Source organism: Gambusia affinis, linkage group LG02 (genome assembly GCF_019740435.1).
Source record: "Gambusia affinis linkage group LG02, SWU_Gaff_1.0, whole genome shotgun sequence".
Taxonomy (NCBI): Eukaryota; Metazoa; Chordata; class Actinopteri; order Cyprinodontiformes; family Poeciliidae; genus Gambusia; species Gambusia affinis.
The window spans coordinates 17,972,399-17,993,150 of NC_057869.1; the positions used below are offsets into that span (position 1 = coordinate 17,972,399).

Genomic DNA, 20,752 nt, shown 5'->3' on the forward strand with positions numbered 1-20,752 from the left:
ACAACAATCATCGACTCAAATGAATTCATTCTAAACTTAATGCATGGACAAAAATATAAGGTTTTAACTTCATTTGATCTTGAATACATTAACTGTGAAGCAAACGTCACTATGATGCTTGAATCTTACAAACCTTTCATGAGGGTTACAGCAAGATGAATAAATTAGAGCAGATCAAGCAGAGTTTCTATCTATAGCTCCTTATGTAGTTCATATTCTTTCTCTGTTACATTGTGCATTCATGTTTTTTCAGCTGACCCACTATGCTGAGAAATAACTGAATTTAGACTAAAAATGCAAATATGTGAAATGTGGAGAAAATTGCCTGATTACAGGAAATTGTGCTCAAAATCTCTGTGTTCTAGGGAGACTTGTATCCTTTAAGATTCAGCCACAACTCAAAAACAAATACATTGATGATGGGAGGATAGTTCTCACTAAGTTGGCATGGGCCAGTCCGAGCAGCTCAGCACCCGTTCAAAGACAGAGCTTCTGCCAAGAGCTGCCTCTGCTTAACCAAGTCTCCCACCATCTGCAACAAATGTGCTCTATTAAAGCAGTACCATATGGACAACAAGCTAGCTATTAACACGGCTTCAGCACATCCCTTAACCTAGCCCAGATTTCAAACTTCCAGTCAAATTGACTGCTGATTTAATGCACCGCCAGCAGCCATGTGGGTCTTGGCACACGTCGGCACTCTCAGTCTTCAGTCATTAACGGACTCAGATAGTGCGCAGCAAACAGCAAGACACAGAAGTTAGCTGCACAGAGCGCAGCAGTTACAGCATCCCAAGGTGATTTGTGCGCTCCCTTAAATAAACCAGTATGAAAATGGTGGGTAATGCCAATATTTTTTCTGAAATGTAAGCTAAGACTAAAAGATTACACAGTAGAGAAAGCACATTAGCATCCTAGCTAATGGCTTAGAGTTTGAAGATGCACAACAAGGAGATAAGAGTGGGGACACAACTTGGAAGAACCATGGAGATGTCTCATTCTCAGCTGAGTCACATGGTGACCTAAAGAACTTTCATATATCCATGATCTCTTTCTTGTAATTATGATGCATCAAAGACAACACAGCTATTTTTTTTTATTTTTTTTTTGTGGTTCTAGACTTCATGATAGGTTATTGCAATTTTTTTCTTATATTTTTCAACTCCACCTGTGTCTGATGCTGATGTTTTGTTTTTACAATTGCATGCAATTAATTTGGATTTTGGTGCATTTCCAATAAACATAGCACTTAACCAGGCACTTCAAAGAGGTTCTCCACCAGGATAAAGAAAGACTTTGACTGATTGAGGGCCTCAGTTCCATCTATGCAAATGATGGACATAGCAAAGGAATTAGCTGAAAAAATGTTTAAATATGAAACATCACATGAATATCCTGGCCATTGTTTTGACAACAGCAGCACTGTGTCTTCTGACTATGTTACCACTGTGTGCTCGCTTTTAGTTCGAGTTTTGAATAGTATAGTATGCTTGTTTTGAATAGCATTATTACATGTACAGCACAATTCAAATACATTCAGGGATGTTTTGTAGGCCACTAAATAATTTTATCTCTCCCACCGAACTACAAAAATGGCCAAATGTGGTGGAGTGGAACGTTCTGCAATCTGGAGGGTGGTGGGTTGTGAAGTACCTCATTCGCATTTGAAGAGACCGCAACAAAATGAGATGCTGTCAGACGCACTTCAGAACATGGTTAAAAGATGGGGCTTGTGGAACTATAATAACGAGGAATTCAGACCAAAGCGTTGCATTTCCACTTTTGACAAAACACAATTGAATGATTTAAATGTGAAATGGAAGGATTTAAAAACACCATACAGCCACTTTAAAAAAAACAAAACAAAACAAACTTATGCCTAAAATCTTGTTCCTTAAGAAGCTTACAAAGCCATGACGTCGATATCTCATTTACAAATTATAGCAAAGTAACTTTAGTGTATGTAAAAGCATGACTCATAAGAAAGTAACATAAAGTAGTTTAGTCTATACAAATCATTTCAGTAATTGTAGTCGTCCTAAAAAGAGAAACAATCTGAATTAATTTCAGACAGTGATAAACATAGTAAAATCTCTGCCGATGCTAAAATAATTAGCTAAAGATCTTCGTGGTGAGTCAAATAGATCTCTTAAAATTCTCTTAGATGTTATGGGTGATAAGTTACTTTTGGTTTGAAAAAAAAGAAGATGGGGACAGAAAAAGGGATTTCCAAACTATTCATAAATTCCCCCTTGAAAAAAAAGGATAGTTGGAAACGCACAAATCAGAACACAGTGACAATATGCATCTGCACCTTTTTGTAGGATACGCAAGGACACACACCTTCAGTTCCCTTAACTAATCTGAATTAGTCCAAGTGGTGCTACTGTCCCTGTATCACATCATACAAATGCACACATTGCTCACAGACACACAAATTTCAGTCAGCGTTACCAGATGAGTAGTGAATTAATTTGTGTGAGCCACTCCAACATTAGGAAGGTGTGTTGAAAGGTGTCTGCTCATGTTTCAAATTAAACGCGCTGCTGGTCAGCATTAGCACCTCGACACCCGTCGGCAACTGACACTTAGGGAGCTGGAAGGGGGGAGGATAGGAGGAGGGAGGGGATCCCATCCCCTGTTCACACTGGAATAATTAGAACATGTCAGGAAGAATTAATTTTCTCATTTTTCAAAAGGATACACAGAAATTACCATGTTATTATATGACAGGGTCCCTGGGAGGATTGGATTAAATTTGATTTCTTGTGCAGCCCACACAACAAATTAAAGTCATAAATAAGATGGAAAGAAGCGGGCACAGAGCATATGTTTATGGCAATGAGTGAAGCCAAGGGAGCAGAAACAACCATCTTCATTTCATTTTATTTAAATCAGGCCAACACCGTGTGTCTGAATGACAGCAGTTGCTAATGGGACAATATTAGAGGTTTCTTGAAATTAACACAGAGGTCTTACAACTTCAACCGAAGACGCATAAAATAACAAATGTGTGCGCTCGTACACCATTCTATTCTACACAGGTGACACTAGTAACTATGGTTATGCCATTATCAACCTTTCTAAATTCATATATTTAACTGTGTTCATAATTCTTCCACACTTTAAAAAGAGGAGATCCTACAAAATAAAACAAAATGTTTCTAGTGCCTTTTAGTTGTTCATGTGTATCAAGCCCTCTAAAACGAGAAGTTACCAACACGTATGGACACTGAAGTAGAGTTAATAAACACGGCATCAAGTCGATCTTTTGAATAAAAGTATGTCATCTGAATCTGTAGATGCTTATTGGTGGCACCAAGGCAAGAATATAGTAAAGATTTTTCATTTTGTTTTGCTGAAGAACAATACATAGTTTATGCCATAGCAATGATAGGTAGCTCCATATTTGAGACAGTGGCTAAACGTTTGAGGTGACTGTGGGTATTGTTTGTCAACTTAATGTTTCTCGGATAAAAATCTGTTCCTTTACCATCGTTCTGAGTACAGAACACCTGTAAATGTCTAGGATATTAAATTCATCAATGGCCGCTTTCAGTAAACTTTCCTCCTGTAAGTTTAGCTGCACCTCCAACTTCTATGTTCTCACTGTCTGAACCAAATAAAGTGTAGAGAAATATTCTTATTTTATAGTTGTCTTTTTTTTTTCAGAAATGGAAATAAGTAGAAGCTACAAACTTGAAAAGAATTGAATGAGTTCTAAAATTTATCATATATGTTTTTTAACCTTTAATTGTTCCATAACTTTTAATTGTAGTTTCTGATTAGCTTCAGGATGTTTGAATTGAATTAATTATTTCATAAACAGTCACACACATAATGACACATTTCTGACAATTTTGGCTGGATGTGACATTGCCAAAAAAAAATAACATTTTGACATTGAAACCAAACTACTTGGGGTTGCTTTAGTTCATTCTTAATTTCTTGCTTTCTAGAAATAATAAAGTTACAACTGAGAAAAATTAAGTCTGATTAAAGGAGAATTTCCAATTCGATCACAAGATTACGATGCGATAAAATCTGCATTGAGGAACATGTACTGAATCGATCCAAAATGTACATAGCTTTACTCTTGAGGCCCAAATTATGCTTGTTAGCTCAGTATTACAATGTGGTGTCAACTCAGCTGAGGAGGGTTTTTTTTTCCTTTATCTCTGTAGAAATGGGCTGCCATTAGACCGTAGTGCTCCCCTGGGCACCACAAACTTTAAATAATTTGCAAATCAATTAACCGGCTACTCACAATGCAACAAGAATTTCACACTCTAGGGTTGTGGTGCATTATCAGCTGGAAATGATTCATGGCTTTCTGGGAGAAACGCTCATGGCTGAAATCATTAATTCGTTTTACCAGACTTTTAGTTATGCATTGCTTTCTACAGCTGGTGTGAAAGAAGATTAACGGAATCTTCTCTGGTCCTCTTTTCTGACAGAAGTGTGTACTGGAAAAAACTCTATCTCTTAATAAAAAGGGTATGTAAAATACGAAACAGGACAAAAGTAAAATCCATATTGGCCATTTACTCTTATCTTTTTTTATGCTGTTAAATAGAAAGTGGGCATAACAACACGGCACAAAACATAGTCATCAGGTAAAAGGGAGTACGTTTTACACATTTCCTCCATCAACATCTAAACAATTAATATTGACCAACTCAGCTTTGGGATTTACTGAAGTCTTTGTGGTTGATTAAATTAAAATCATTGTCATGCAATTTCTGTTTGGCATATTGACCACAATCATTGGAGGGTCAGTGGATTGAAGAGACTCATTTGTTGGATAATAGACACAGAGAAGTCATTCACCGGTTTTTCATTTTCATTTTAGGACGAAGTGGTGTTTATTTAATTTCACTCAGAATGGCTCCCCACATCCCAATGGTGGCCCATCAACACTGGCCTGAACAGCTGAGAGACTTTGTGGCTGTAGCTTATTGGATAAACGGTAAATTAACAGAGTGTATGTCCATTCAGACGGACGCAGTGTACTCTCAGGTGTTTCCAGAGGAGACTGAATGAGTCCAATTAAGCATGTTACATCAGACACACAAACTAGATTACTTCCAGTCATTTTTAAAGATTAATTAAGCCTCTAAGTCAAAATATTCAGATTCTTGATTGTATGAAAATCTTGCTAAATGTGAAGGGGGCGGAACCACAGTTAATCTGCTGGGGATTCATGCCGGGTTATCTTCTGTAACAAATAATGACAGGAGACTAATACCCTTGCAAACTTTCACCATAAACACGTCAGCTCAGTGTTTGTATGCTCAAACCTGATTAGCGTCAGGAAATGCCTTTTTTCACCAGCACATCAGGTAACATGATGTTAATAAGATGTACAACCAAAGGCATGCATTTTTTAGAAATTTGCTTTCTGGTGTTTGCATTTTTTTCACCTGGTTTTTGTTACTGTATGAGGGTTGGACATATTTGGCAAAAAGTTTGAATGAGTAAAGGCACAGATTAAACATTGAAAACTTTAGTCATTGTTATACTTATTGTCATAAAACGATTAGACAGAGATTGATCGTTTAACCTATACATATTAATTTTACATTATCCAACTTCTTTATCTTCATAGACTGCTGTCTCTGTGTTTCCTTTTAAATGAAAACAAAAATGAGATACTGCAGCTTGTCAATCATTACTTCCTCCTCCTCCAAACTTGTGAGTAGTCATTCCTCTCTGCTTACTGCTGTGTTGTAACACACACATAACACGCACCATGACGTTACTGCAGCAGGAGGAGTTTTACAGGAGGTCTACTTGGTGTGTCTTATGGACCATGAAGGGTCTGTGAGAAAACGAACATCTGAAAACCACGTGACCAAGCATCCACTGTATTCAGCCCTTTACTCAGGTAATGCTTTTTTTTAAAAAACTTGAGAACTACAACTTTTATTACAATTATAATATATTTTGATTCATCAAATCAACATGTCTTATTTTAGCAGCAGTACGAATGGTCTTTTTTTAATTTTATTTATTTATTTCAAACAAACAAAAAGTAAAACAAGAAAAAAATAAAAAATTGAAACAAATTATCACGCCCGTTTGACATGCAATTTTACATGATCTATTCTGTTTTGCTTTAAGCAAAAGCAAAAAGTGCCCTCTATGTCTGTTTAATAAAACAAGAATAATCTTTTTTTTATCATAGATTATCGTACCATACCACATCATCGCAATCTGTATCAATAAACTGTTCTTTTAATCGTTTATTGCGCAGTGCTATTACTATATTTTGCATTGTGTAATGTCCTGTTTGTATTTAAATTCATTCCTTGCTAAATCTGTTAAATCTAGCCTGACTGGCAGATGACTGAGTGCTAGAAATAGGTCTGTGGTTGACAGGTGTGCACTCTGGTGAGCAGAAGGTATTGTGTGATGAGAATCAGCATGATCAAACAATGGTAAATGGCCATGAACTTTGAATTCAGACAGACATTTCAAAGCTGTTATTGAGGAGCCTCCCAGCCACAATATTATGATTCCCGTGGCAACTCCTATGACATTTATAAGAGAAGAATAATATCAACTAAGTTCCTGACTTTTATTTGTTTAATATCTTGGACAGATTTTCATTAGAAAACCTGCACAGCCTGCAGCTGCAAAAAGAGGGTTAACGTAATATTCGTGCAGAGAGGATTCAGGTGTATTTAACGCTGCTTGAAAGTGCATCTAATTTCACGACAATAATATTACTGCGTCTCTTTAGATGTTTACAGTAAAGCTTCCAAAGATAAATTTCGATCCACAATTCCAACAAAAATAGGTGTAAGGGGCTGATATTTGAGAAAAAGGTCTGTCAGCACTGTTGTGTCTGAAACTGTTTAATTGTGCATACAATGTGAGTCTATCTAATTGTCCACCTCATTTAATGCAGGTGTTCAGTGTGGGTGAAAGGCAGCAGGGGTGTGTGAGACGTGGCAAGACAGAGACAGCTGAAGAGGCAAAGTGATACTTACAAAAACTGAAAGACTCAATCCCCAGCTTCCAGTGATCACTTGTTGGTTGACTTTGAACTCATGGAAAAAAACCTGGAGAGTAACAGAGAAAAATACCATTTTATGCCACATCTTTGAGTGTAGTTTCATTTGACTAAATTTGCATCAACTTAAAAAATAGTTATAATCGTTTCAGTTTGCAAAAAGCAAGTGCGATCACAAACTCTTGACTGTGGGACAGATGAGCTAAAACAGCCATGGTACCTCTCGTTCCTCACAGTTGTCAATAATATAACTCTGTTCTGCAGTCTCTCCTCAGCTACCTCATTAATCTACCTTCCCATCTGCAGATTTCACTAATATATAGCTTGCATAATAAACCAGTTGTTTTATTTCATTTTTCCATCTTCCATCCAGCACCGACACCTAGTGATTTATTTAGAGGCCATGCTCTGCTAGTTTAAGCGTATCTCTTAAAGAGCCGGTGACTCTGTTAGAGAGCTTACAAAGCAACATGAAGCTCCAGGGCAGAGCACATTCACTCCACCTGAGTCATCTTTCCTTTCCTGCACATCATTGAAACTATGTAAGAATTATAACTGATCGTTTTTATTAAAAATGACAATTGCGTAAAAACACTGTTAATGTCGCCTCTCAAATTATACAAGCCTTAAAAGATATTTCTGTTTATTTATATAGCACTTATTCACCATTGCTGCCGCCATCTCACAGGAATTTAAAGGACAAATGAGTCAAATTTATTTCAAGATATAAATATTCAAGGTAATCCAATACAATCCAACCAGACAGGCAGAGTCAAATGAAATTACATACATTACATAATTCCTTGGTTACCTAATTAGGGAAGCACAGCTAATTGCCCAGAGTCATTGACTTTGCACCAATTCCTTCTCCAGACTCCAGACCAGTAAGCGGTGGCAGTGGACAGTCAATCACATTGATAAATTAACATTGCAGAAATCCCTTATCCTCAGTAAACATGTGGCAACGGTGGAAAGAACTGATTTCCTGTTTATCAGGAAGAAAACTCCAACCGAAGTGGGCACAATTCAAAACACCTTAAACTGAACACTAATCTATCCACGAGTTTCAGTGCTATGATAATATATACCAACTCTACACTTTCACTAGACATTCTTAAGTTTATCTAAGTTTTATCAGTCAAAAACTGTGTTGCTGCATTAAGGCTTTAAATGAAGTGGAGGCAGTCACATCTGACATCTGGCTGGAATTATTGTAACTCATGCCGTCTTTTGTATACATGACTGGTAACAAACAATCACTGCCTGAGAGTTCGACACTGACCTTTTCATTCTTACAAAGTGTCTACAATTCCCAAACCAACTCATTGTCATAAGTAGGTGCATTTTATCCATCTGTCCATTATCCTACATGCTTATCCCTAGTGGGGTTTTGAGGGGTGCTGGTACCTGTGGGGTGAGAGGCAGGGTACCACCTGGACAGGTCACCAGTCCATCGCAGGGCATGTACGTTTTAGGGTTTTGATATTTTGTTGTTAAAACAGGTAACATTTAGAAGAATTTGACTCAGAACAATTGGGGAAGAATTGACAACAGAGAAATACCAGGTCATCAGACCAGGAGGTGGAAAAGCTTCCAGCTTGTTTGTGTTAATTTTCACATATTATCTTGTTTTTCACAATAAGCCTGGATCTCATTACCAGCCAATTTATACAATTAGTCTGCTTCTACACTGCCAATTAAACAAGGCCAAGAGGTTTTTTGAGGTCATGCTTAACTGATCTGTCACTAATTTGCAGTGCAGCCCCTCAGTCTTCCAATGCCGGGGCCAATAAGCCACCATCAACAAGGCTGGATAAATACATAGAACGGCCAAAGCATTGTTGTCGGAGCACAGCAGAATCTGCTGCGGGGGAGGCTGGAGGGCTAACTGAGTGCGACGGACCTGAATGTGGCAGCCTTGAGGCTATAGAAGTGACAATGGGAGTGAGGGGACCCCTGTGACCTCAGCTGAATGGAAAGCCGCTCCATACAGCAGCACATTGCTTCCACCACAAAAAAAAAAAAAAAAAACATTTTATTTTATTTTTTTTTATCCTTGAAATATTGTTTGCACATTTTTACAAGATATTATTTACTTTATTGTCATAGATATTATCGTATAAAGTTTTCCAAAGCAAAATGGTAATGAAAATAAAATACCAGAGAAGCACAGCTCTAAGTCTTGTCTATTTAACACAACAGGAACTCAGGTATAAAAGGAGCAGTTTCACTGGTAATCTGAATAGTTTTCCTCTATTTCTCCATTCCCAGCCAGCACCAGAAGCAGCAACCTATTCCTGTCTTTACAAATACATGTAATTTATTTTTAATAGCCATTAGTGCACACCAACAGTCCCAGCCTGCGGGATAAAAGACGTTTTCCATAGATGGCAACTCAGTAAACCCTTTTGTCTATTTAACTGAGAGCTCTTGTAATCACAGAGAGTGCTAATAACAACAAACCTTTCAAATAATGATTTGATGTTAATTGAGAACAAAGAGATAAATAAGACATGGGGTGCTGCATTATTTATACACTGGTTATTATAGTTAATTATTTTCTCTTTTTTTTGAGTGGGGAAAATCACAAAAGAATTTATAATTGCAAATAATGAGCAAAGCCAGATGATATTATAATGAAGCCAATGCAGGAATCCCTACTGAACAGTAGTCAGTGTCAACTGCCCTGTTGTACCAGCATGCAGGAGCCTTTTTTATATCCCACCTCAGGCTCAGAAACATTAAACGAGCTCTCTTTATTACCAATTATAGCATCACTGCTTTTTTTCTTTTTTTACAAGCAATTCCAGTTAATCGCTTTTTGTTCATTGTTAACGGTGTGAGACGGAGAGGACTGCGCTGAAATGATCTCACCACACTCAAAATACCAGAGGTTCTGCTCACAGGTAACAAGTTTCAAACAGACTGATGCAGCTGGACATCAAAGGCTCAAAAAACAGAGAGTTCACAGTCACCTGTGGCATTTCAGTCAAAGAGTGCCCTTTTTCTTCAGCCCTGGCTGCATAGCATCGCAATCTCTTGCACACACATGCACACGCACACATGTTCTCAAAATAAGAAATACTTGGACGTAATGAAGCTCAAGCTGTAAGTAAAGCTTTTATATATAAAAAAAAATGATGGAACCACTTTGCACAGTACAGTCATATACTGGTGATTTGAATAACATTCTGAATTTAAATTACAAGCTCATTCATCTTAAAAATCTGTACTGTACATCAGTTATTATTGCCACTGAAGTCCAGTCCTGTTGTACAGAAAATGAAACACAGTAAAGAGTTTCATATTAATAGTCTTCACTTTGTGTGTGTTTGTTTGGTGTGGAATGTGCCGACTATTACTCTGTCTGACTCTTTTTTTTTTTTCCCCAATGATGACCCAAATTTTAAATAGCTCTCCAAAACCTAAAACTACATGGCCACGTTTGTCTCCTATTCACCTCTCACTGTCGTTTCTTTATTGAGCTCCAACCCCATCCAGGAAACTTAAATAAACAGTGTAAACTCAAACCGGGGCAATTTCAGTGGATGCACGCAGCGTGGAGTCAACCACTAAAAGAAGAAGATGTAGAAACAAGAATCACTGTAAAATACAGCATGCATCAGCTGTACCAGTTCTTCAAAATAAAGCTTGAGTTGAAAGCTACGCTGCAGAAATACCTGTGAGGAATTCTGCATCAGAGAAGGTTCTATAGAGGCTGCGACCTCAAGCCAAAACCACAAAGTAAAGCTGTAGGTGAGAAAAAGGTAATGTTGCATTAGTATGGTATATAATTTGAAATATTAGGATCTATCAGTGTTAGATTTTAAACCGAAGTAAGAGCTGTTTTGTTTTCCCTGAAGCTGAAGACCTCTGTCAACTTTCCTCTTCACTGATTTGAACCACCATTTCATACCAATGTGTCTCTGTTCATTTGTTTCATGCACTATGTATCATAGTGCATACTTCTATTTCTCCAGGTTGTCCATTTTGGTAAAACGAATTTATTTTGCAAATGAATCTATTAAATTGTGAAAACAAAATTTAAAACTCCCACTTTAAAACAATTAAGGGACTTTCTGCTACCTGCAGAAGCTTCCTTTGTAGACCATCATAGAAGCATATTTAAATAATATTTTAATTTTTATTTTTGAAATGTAAGAGGAAATAAGTCTGCGTTGGCCAGCGTGGTTGGGTTGGGCAAAAGATGGAGCTCATCCATGTCACTATTTATGCAAAAGCTGCGACTGGTAGTTATAGATTTTTCTTTATTATTCTGAGAAATTTGCTCTGATTTAGTGATGACAGAAAGTAGTATTGAATCTTTTACATTTTAATTGCAGAAGTTCAGCAAATAGAAATAAATCAGAGATGAGAGTTACAGACGCAAATATATTTAACTTGATGGTGTTTTTTTGCATAAACTTTGATTTTCTTTAAAAATGCATTTTAACATGCCAACGCTGGTCAACATTTTGTCCTATTTTGCCTGTTCTGACTTAGTTCAGACGGTGATTAAAGCACTAAACTTCTATTAATTCAGCCTGTAGCTAGGGCACTTTTTGATTTTCTGCGGTAGAATGATATGTCCCTGCTGCATACTCTGCATGTGTGTCGCAGCCATGTGTGGATATGCATGAGCAAGCTAAAACTTATACTCCAACTCCTGTTTGGAATTTGTCCAGATCTGCAGCACGTTTATCAAAAAACTAAATAAAAAATCCTCCCAATCCTCCATCCCAAATCCTCACTCTCCTCTTCGTCCAAACACGCTAAAGTAGGAATTCTGCAGAGTTAGTTATTTTGACAATAGAGTAATCTATGCCATCAGTAGGCTTGCTCCCTACCTGGGCGCAGTGTGGTTATCTTTGCAGAAGCAGCAGCCACACAGTCAGCCTGGAAACTGCACGAGGGACTTTGGGACGCAAGGAGATGGGGCTGTAACAGTGGTCCCGGCGGAAATAGCGGAAAGGCTAAGGAGGGGGGCTCTGGGGGTAAAGAGGTGAAGCCCAGAATATTCTGGCAAAAAAAAAAAAAAAAAGTCTGATATTGTAACTGAACAAGTAACATTTGCTGTTCTGTATCCAGCTCTGCATTATTTTTTCTATTGATCTCGCATCATCTGCAAACAAGGCTTGAGTATTTTTTTTTTCCTATAGTGAAAAGTAAGACGACTGTAAGGCATACCAAGGCAGCCATGAAGAACAAAAAATCATCCACTATACACCAGAAAGACAATTTGAATTTCTGCAAGTGACTGTGATATTGAGTTATTTGGAGCTGGAAATGTGGTCAATCACATGCAAACAGCTGTTATATACTCCAGCTTACCGTTACTTGTCACAGCCTTACAAATCTCTCTCGTTTTATCTTTCCTCTGTTTCCCTCAAACTGCCGGGGGGTTTTTTTCTCTCCTTCTTTCCCTGTCCCCTGACACTGACACTGAAATACATCAGACCAGACACTCACAAAACGTTTCACGCCTGTGTGTCAAGAATGACTACCAGAATGTCACTCCTGTTAAAATATCTTTGTTGAGAGTGAAACAGTGGCCAGTATGTTTTGGCAGAGCTGATGTAAGTTAAGAAAGAAGAGCTTCCTCACTGTGAGTTTGTTACAAGGTTGGTAGATACACCTCACAGTGGATGAGCAGGGCTTTCATATGCTTTGCAAGTACATTATCTGTCATTTCCTTTGCATTGCATACCTGGAATAAAAGTCTGTTTATTCAGTAACAGTGTTGAGGTGAAGAGAAAGGAGAGAAACAGCCACCCAGAAAGAGTGTTTTCCTCCACAGTAGGCAGCTTTCACTCCCAATGGTTCTTAAGAGGCTGCTGTTCAACTCAGGCTTTTTTTTTCTTTCCTCTAACATTATTTTTACTCCAAAGACTGTGAAGAGAGAGAACAGAGAATAAGCTTGTCTTTTGGCACGCCAAGGATCCCTTTTTTTAACTTCCAAGGTATATACACGTATTTCCTCTCCTTTTTCTTTTCCTATCCTTGTCTCTTTCTCATTCGGCGTGGGGCTTTGTGTTTGTGCGTGAGTTGGGGGGGTCAGGGGTATGAAAACAAGTCTCTTCCTCTCTCCCAGGTAATGTGTTTATTTTCCTGGACCCATCTTCTAGTTTACTGCACGGTGGCGTTTCTCCCCTCTTATCGCCTGGCCCTCGTGGGGCACTTTAGCCCCTCAAATCCTGTTCACCACATACTGGTTTTAGAATCTGTGAAATGAGTGCTAGAGAAGCGTGGCCACAATGTCTGTCTGTGTTGCTACTGGACTCAAATGGGCTCTGTGCTTTTTTTTTTTTTTTTTTGTCCAGGGAGATGCATAAATGGAAGTTTTTAACACCTCAAAGGAGGCTGGGCCTTTGTGGAGCCACACTAGAGAAGCCTGACAGTCTCCTGAGGAGGTAGACACACTGAGTGCTGCAGGACAAAGGGCTGGAGGAGCAGAATCAGCAGGGGCATCACTCCGTTTCGGGCACCACGCACGCACATTCACGTGAATACCCACGTATATGTGACTGCGCTTACACGCACGTCCACACAAAGAACTGTTTCCAAAGGAAAGAGTGACGTGTTCATAACTGTCTGCAAACACAAGTGCCCAAAAGAAGTAGCTCTGGCAAATGTATCATAACAGTTGTTTTATGTATAAAATCTGCTAAATTATCTGAGCATAGATTCTGACATTTGCAGTTCAACATTGTTAAAAGTGTGTGTGTGTGTGTGCGTGTGCGTGTGTGTGTGTGTGTTTGTGTGGAGATGTGGTAGATCAAAGAGCCTGCGGCAGTAACCAAATAATAAAAGAACATGAACACAAGCGGGTCTCCGCGCAGTAAAAATCAACATACAGTGCTAACTGTAAATAGGCTCATATGTGATTGTATAAACAAATCCATTGAAAATGTACAACCAGCAAACCAACATTTCTCCCTTATTGATTTCAGTTCCAGTGTTTGAAAATAATTTGCACATTTCCATCTCAATTTTCCTTTTTTTTTATTTCACTCCTGAATACGGCCCAACAGCTGGCGTTTACAATCAGGCTTTATGCTGTTTAGATGTCTACAATAAGCATTTAGATGCAAATATGTCTGCCTTACAAAAGACTTGCAACTTCTGTCAGAAGCAACATAATCAACCTGCAATTGTCTCCGGGCTCTGAGTGGTTTCCAGTTACAAGGCCTAAGCCGCGAGCATCTGTATTCAAATGATTCTCCATCTCGGAAGCGGTTTAGCGTGGATGTTTTCCATCGGTACTGCGCTGAAAATCAATCACATGGTGAATTAAACCAGAAAGAAAACAACTGATCCATAAATGATCAGGTTACAACAAGGCATCGGAGTCCACAAATTATCTTGCACTTTTCCTCGTTTCCAGGGGGAAAGCATGCAATTCTTTTCCAACCAAGTCTTGTGTTATGGTCACAGATTATCAATTGGCAAATATTGATTGCAGTTGTAAGTTGAATAAGTTTTAGCATTAAGTCTTTGAATGTGGGAGATGGGAAGATATTCCAAGTTGGGAAAGTCACTCAATGCTGTTCTCCCTGTTATAACAGCATTTCTCTTTGTTTGTCTGGATCTGGTTAAAACTCCAATCTACAAACCTATTCAACTACGTTTGTTTTTTTTCTTTTGCTGGATTACTGAACCAAATTAATGGTTCAGTAATCTATTGAACCAGAAAAAAACTTCTTTCAGGAAAAAAAAAAGAATGAAATCTTATAAGATTTACGGTTGGGGTAAATAAAAACAAGGCCTAAGTGCATTAGGTCACAGTCTAAATCTGATAATAATGTTAGGCTTTGCTCTGCCTCTCCTGCCCCATAAACAACTATTCAGACAATTAATATTACAACCGTTTGGTTTTGCGTTTTTTATTTACAGAGGTCATTTGTCTTTTTTTTCTTGAAACCCACAATTAATGGCGCCGTTTTCAAATGCAAATGAGTCCATTTAGGATGAAAGGAAATGATCAGTTTAGGAATATTTCTGCCTTCTTAATCTCCTAAAGAGGGAAATGATTTAAAAGGACACAAATCTCCGGTGACATGGCAGGAACCATGGGGGAGCTTTCCTCTCTCCCGTGTTTCTCCTTCTCTCCTTCTCTTCTTTTTTCCGTGCCTCAGCCCCGTTTCCTTCTCCGCTTTTAGCCCTGATTTCCGTCCTGGAGGGCCAGAAGATGAGGAAAAGGAGCTCAGGGCAAGCCTTTGCTTTGCTTGTCTCGTCATAGGAAACAAATGTAGTGTTTGAGCCACTGATTACCATACTAATTGACTTTAACACTCCTTTTCTGGATTAAAAATGGGTCTTTGAATTGAAAGGTCAAATTACCTCTACAGCCAGGCAATAAATAAGTCAAACAAGGTAAGAGGTTCTTGCCAGCATATGTTAGCGGTAAATTTAATTAGTAGAAAACAGGAAGCTCTTCCATTCCAAACTGTATTGAAAAAAGCCAACATTCCAGTCTGAACCATGCAGCAAAGGAATGAAGAAAAAAACAACAACTTTACTTCAAATCAATTACACTCAGTAGTTCAAGTTAAGTTATTCATAAAATGCTTTGAGTTGTTTTGTATGTGCCAATGCATAAATCTTAATCACGAGCGCAGAACCAAGCAACATTCTTGGTTACTTATTCTTTTGCAATTTAAATGAAAGATTTTACCCATTATGTAAGATACCATATAGTTCTATTGTCAATTGATTTCAGCACAAAGAGAGGAAATGGGCATGAAGAGAGGCTGCAGTCTGGACTGGAAGCACAGAAGGTGGCCAAGAGGGGCACAGAACAAGAGAATGAGAAAAGGGCTCTACACCCAACAAGCTACAATGTGGCCTTTGTGACATAATGCTCTCTGTGCAGCAGATTGTGGAAAATACTTCAAAATTTACTACTTTGCATATCCAGCAATAACAACTGACATCACAGCCAGTCCCTATATATTCCACGTTTCTGGATGGGTTTCACTTTTAACGCAGAGGGAGGGGGTAAGAAAAACACTGTCAAGCTGTTATTATATTCCCATCATGTCCTGGACGCCCATTACGCCATGGCACAAGCAATGGTAAAACTGAGAAACTCAGCAAGCCCAGGCTGCAGGCACTGAGCTGAGACATAAAAATTCACTTTTTTTTTTTATTTTATTTTTTTATCTGGAGCAAACTATGAAGTGCAGCAGAAAGACAAAGTAAAAACAAAAAACAACAACTCTGCACCTAGATGAATTATGTGTGTGTGTAGTTCTTGTTATTGCAAAGGTTTAGTTTTTCTGCTTAGGAATTTTCATCGGGCAAACGTTCGCTGGCCTCAGCGTCACGCCAAGGAGCTCCAGGTGTCGTTGCCGACAAAGAGCGACAAAGGAGGAGGAGGCTCTCAGAGGCAGCTCTCCACATGATATTAACTTGAATCTGGTGTTAACAGCACAACAGGTGGGTCACAAGAAATATATTTTCTTTTCACTTGCGAACACATGTTTCTTATTATGGTGCCCCAAGCAAAAGTGCTACTGCTGCTCACCACAAACTGCTTTTCACATATATTTTAGGTCGAATATGAGTATTTTCGTCAAAGCTACTTGAAGCATTCCTGTGGTCGGAAAAACGAAAATGTTAATAGTTTAAAATGTGTGTCAAGTCATGAAGTGAGAAGAGTTAGGGATTGGTTTTCTGCAACAAACCATATTTCAACCACATGAGACAAGCGCAAGTTAAGAAAGCATGCAAGCAGCTTTTAGTTAAAAAACTAAAAAAAAGAAAAAACATTATCACAGAACAACATTTGATGAAAAACGTGGAGCTCAGAATTCAAGCTGTTAAAATAATTTTATCACAGAACAGTTCTGAATGGAGTGTGTGTGCATATGTGATAAATGCACACTTGAGTCGGTGTCCATGTGTGTGTCCATGTGTGCTATCCAACCGCCCCCTTTCTGATGTGGTTTTGGGCAGAGTGTGGCCAAACAGTAAAATGTTGAAATTGGAAAAAATATTACCCTTCTTTCTCCTGAATAGCAGCGAGATAAGCACCCCCTTTAGCAACGAAGCCAGTGGAGTTTAAGCTTATTATGAATACCTCTCAGAGCGCAGAAGCATGTACTGTAGAAATCAAAGGGAGTAATAGGCAGGTAAGCCAGTGTCATTTTAAGGAGGAAGTCAGTTGTGAAATTGTAAAATCTCGAGGCCCTGCTGACAATCTCCAGTCTTCAGAACAGTCCCCTGAATGTTTTTTTTGTTGTTGTTGTTGGTTTTTTTATACCAAAAACTATCGCGGATTTGGAAAAGGTACAGCATGGTGAGGGAAACAGAAAGAAAATCCAACAGTCATCTCTCCATTGATGGAGGCTAACAGTAATAGGCCATTTATCTCTGAATAAACAGAGCATACTCCAAAGTGAAAAAGAATGTGTGATTCTATTGGCTTCCTAAAGTAGATGAGGCTTGGTACAACATTCCTCCACATTCAACATTCCTCGTGTTTCATGTTAAATTGGCTGTGAAAATCCACTCACATGCTAGAATTAAACTATGAAACAAAAACGTGTTCACCTGCGTCTTTCTTTCTCTTTTTTTTTTTTGAGTTCCAGAAGCTGCTCATCATGTGTCGAATGTACTCAGAGAACAACATCAAATGTGAATTTGCAGTTCCATGTTCGGCTTTGCATTTTGTGCCTAATAGCTTAAGCTGTAAAGCTCCTCCGCTGTAGAGATGATACCATAACACGGTTGATCCGAGGGAGACAAGGCTCAGAAGCACTCAGAAAATCTACAACACACACACACACACACGCACGCACGCACACACACACACACTTTTGAATACCTACAGGCTAATACATACTGTGTTTTTTTTTTTCTTCACTGAATATTCATCCATGTTTCCACATCATCTGTAGGTCTCCTAATCACAGTCACTTCCCCTTTAATCACAGGGCTCTAATTAGATCCTAATAAACCATTTTGCCATCCTCTTGGAGCGTCTGTGTGTCACTCACACATCAAACCATGAAATACTATATTAAGGGGCTGTCAACCTCAAAGCAAAGCTCCTCCAGCAGCAGTGATACCGGTACTGCAGGCACACCCCTCTTACACTAATTGAAATTATCGAAAGCTCTGCTTACATGGGACACTTGGTCATGTCTTAAACCTTAGCGGGATAGCTGTGCCAGCGCTGAGGCTCTGCTGGTTTTTCTGATGTCAGATAATTGTTTAAACCTGAGTGGATATATTCTGCTTGTTCTGCCAAGTGAAGGGGGGAAAAAAAGTCTTCTCACTAGCACTTTCCTCCTGTTCCTTGTATTCTAATTCAGTCCAGAAGTGGCTTCATGGAAAAGCCTCAATGATCCTATGTTCGTCTTGGAGAACCAATGTTGGGGACGATGATCACTGACCATAAGTTGATAATGATGACTGTTTAATTAGAAGCCTTTCTTTGGCCTGGCCATAACCCAAACTCCTCCACCCTGCAGATGGTAACCAATAAATTTAGCTTTTCTCAAGCATGAGGAGGAACATTGTACTTCCCCCAATGTATACCCTGAGCCCCACCCCTAACCAAGAACACAAAGCCTCTCACCCTGCTGAGGCAAAACCCCAAGCCAAGGCAAAGCCACAGAAAAAAGATGGCAAATTTCTGCGACTCCATTTTTTTTTTTATCTTGCTCTTAAATGCATTTATCTAAATAATAAAACTTAAAGAAAGTTAATTATGGGCTTCAGTTTCCACTCTGTCTCCTCTATTTCAGATTTCAATGTGAGAAATTTGTTCTCACATAATTTGTTCATAGCCAAATTATTAGGGTGAAATTAATTAAAGCACATCACTCATTAATGTATAAGCACACATGACAATCACAAGAAATGTTTTTAAAAATGCTCATTAAGTCAGTCAGCAACAAATACAACATTAGGTGGAAGTTTGGTTGTGCACAAACCTTTTGCAAACATATTGGAAATCAACAGTTTTGAGTTTGAGTCGGAATGTACTTTGTTCACATTGTAGTTTGATTTGTCCAAGCTTTTGCATTTCTGTTTTGAGATCGTTCATTTTGTAGATAATGCCAGACGAATCTAAATGATGCTTGGATCACATGTTTAGGTAAAAAGATATGAACAGTTACATCACTTTTAAATTATGGACACTACATTTTCCGTTGATTATAAAGGTACTCTGATGAATAAATTTACAAGTAAATTGCATATACAAATTCTTGGAAGGATCAAGATTTTTGCTGTTGTAATTGTATCAATTTTGCTGTACTGATTGAGTGGAATGACAAAAAAGCTTTCTATTCTATTTTATTCGATTCTAAATTTTAAGTAAACATATCTCAATAAAGTAATGTAATTCTTCAGATTTTTGTTTTGATTGACAACAATCAAAACAAATGACCAGATTTTAAGGGTTAAAATCTGGTCATTTAACCCTTGGGGACCCCAGTTTTGTTCTTTTAAGCCAGATCAATACTTAACATCCAGGGAGTTGTAATGAAAGGTTGTGGTTTTTGAAGTGTAGAAACAGATATAGTGCTTTTTATCAACTCAAAGCTGAAGACTTTTTTCTGACGAATGAGCAGACAAACAAGCTTTGGCTAGAAAGCTGTTTAGTAGCATATGATTGTAAAACATTGTAGGAAGACTTTTGATGACAATGCACCGTTTTTCCAAATCTGTCAATTTTTGTTCCTTGAATTTCTCTCATCGTATTTCTATAGATATAGCACACCATCTTTCATTCATCCTGTTGGATTGTAAAAAGAAAAAAAAAGGCTAAACTACCTCTGACACCTCATCTGTTCTCACCAACCTGCCAATCATCCCGCTGCTGGCGAGCCTCCTCCCAGATGTTTCTATACCCCTAATGCCTGGCAGAAACATCGCTCCATTTTGTGTGTATATTGTATGTGGGTGGGTGGCGTGTGCCAGGGAGGCTGTCCCTACAGATTGTCAAAGAGCCTCACGGGAAATTTACTATTCAGCCAAACCACAAGCTCTCTGTCATTTCAGCAAATTTCTGGGTTTTTTGGTCCATTCAAGATGTAGTTTATCACAAATGCTACTTTCTTTGGTTTTACTGCGAAAGCGTTGCGTTGCTTGGACCGCTGTGGCTGCTTTTGCATATGAATGTGTAGCTGCGCGAGGCAGCGGTCCCTCAAGTGTAATTTAACACCCTTTGAGATGTTTCCAAAGCACTCAACAGTTATTTCTAAGCAATGTATATTAAATTGTCAATATTAAAAAGATAATTTCATTTAAAAAAAAAAAACAAGCATATAAAATGTCCTTTTAATAAAACAATTAAACTCCACAATCTTGCACGAATGAAATATCTTTGTTTTTGGGAAAACTTGGTAAAAAAATTATTTGAGCTAAATAAAATTTGTTTGATCTGTTTTCTCAAAATTAGAAGGATCTGCTGCACCATGTTCATGCACATCATTATCTGTGTGGAGTCTTAAGTACTAGAGAGTCTGCTCTTAGATCATCTTTTCACTAACACCTTTGTCCATTTACTTGGTGTGCGTGTGAAAGGATTACAAATACAGACAAAGAGCAGGATAAGAAAGCTTGTGCTTGCTTGTTGCAGAAAGCATTTTCTCATGATGTACATTAAGAGCCAATCCTTTGCAGCACATCCAAGTTTTAGCCCATAAAGAGATGATTCAGAAAGGAAACAAAAGGCCTTGGCTTGAAGAGATGCTATGGTTAACTTCATCAAAATTTCAG

General features: G+C 38.3%; 1 protein-coding gene across 8 annotated transcripts in view; it reads right to left on the minus strand.

Annotated features, from left to right (window-relative positions):
* sox6 (SRY-box transcription factor 6) overlaps positions 1 to 20,752 on the minus strand; it is a 137,385-nt gene that overhangs the window by 108,246 nt on the left and 8,387 nt on the right. For 7 of the 8 annotated variants that reach the window (XM_044100028.1, XM_044099990.1, XM_044100016.1 and 4 more), the window contains exon 2: positions 6,996 to 7,067. The gene's annotated coding sequence lies outside the window, so the exon portion shown is untranslated. Of the gene's footprint in view, positions 1 to 6,995; positions 7,068 to 11,865; positions 12,027 to 20,752 lie in introns of those variants that run through there. The other variant, XM_044099999.1, reaches the window with a different exon arrangement.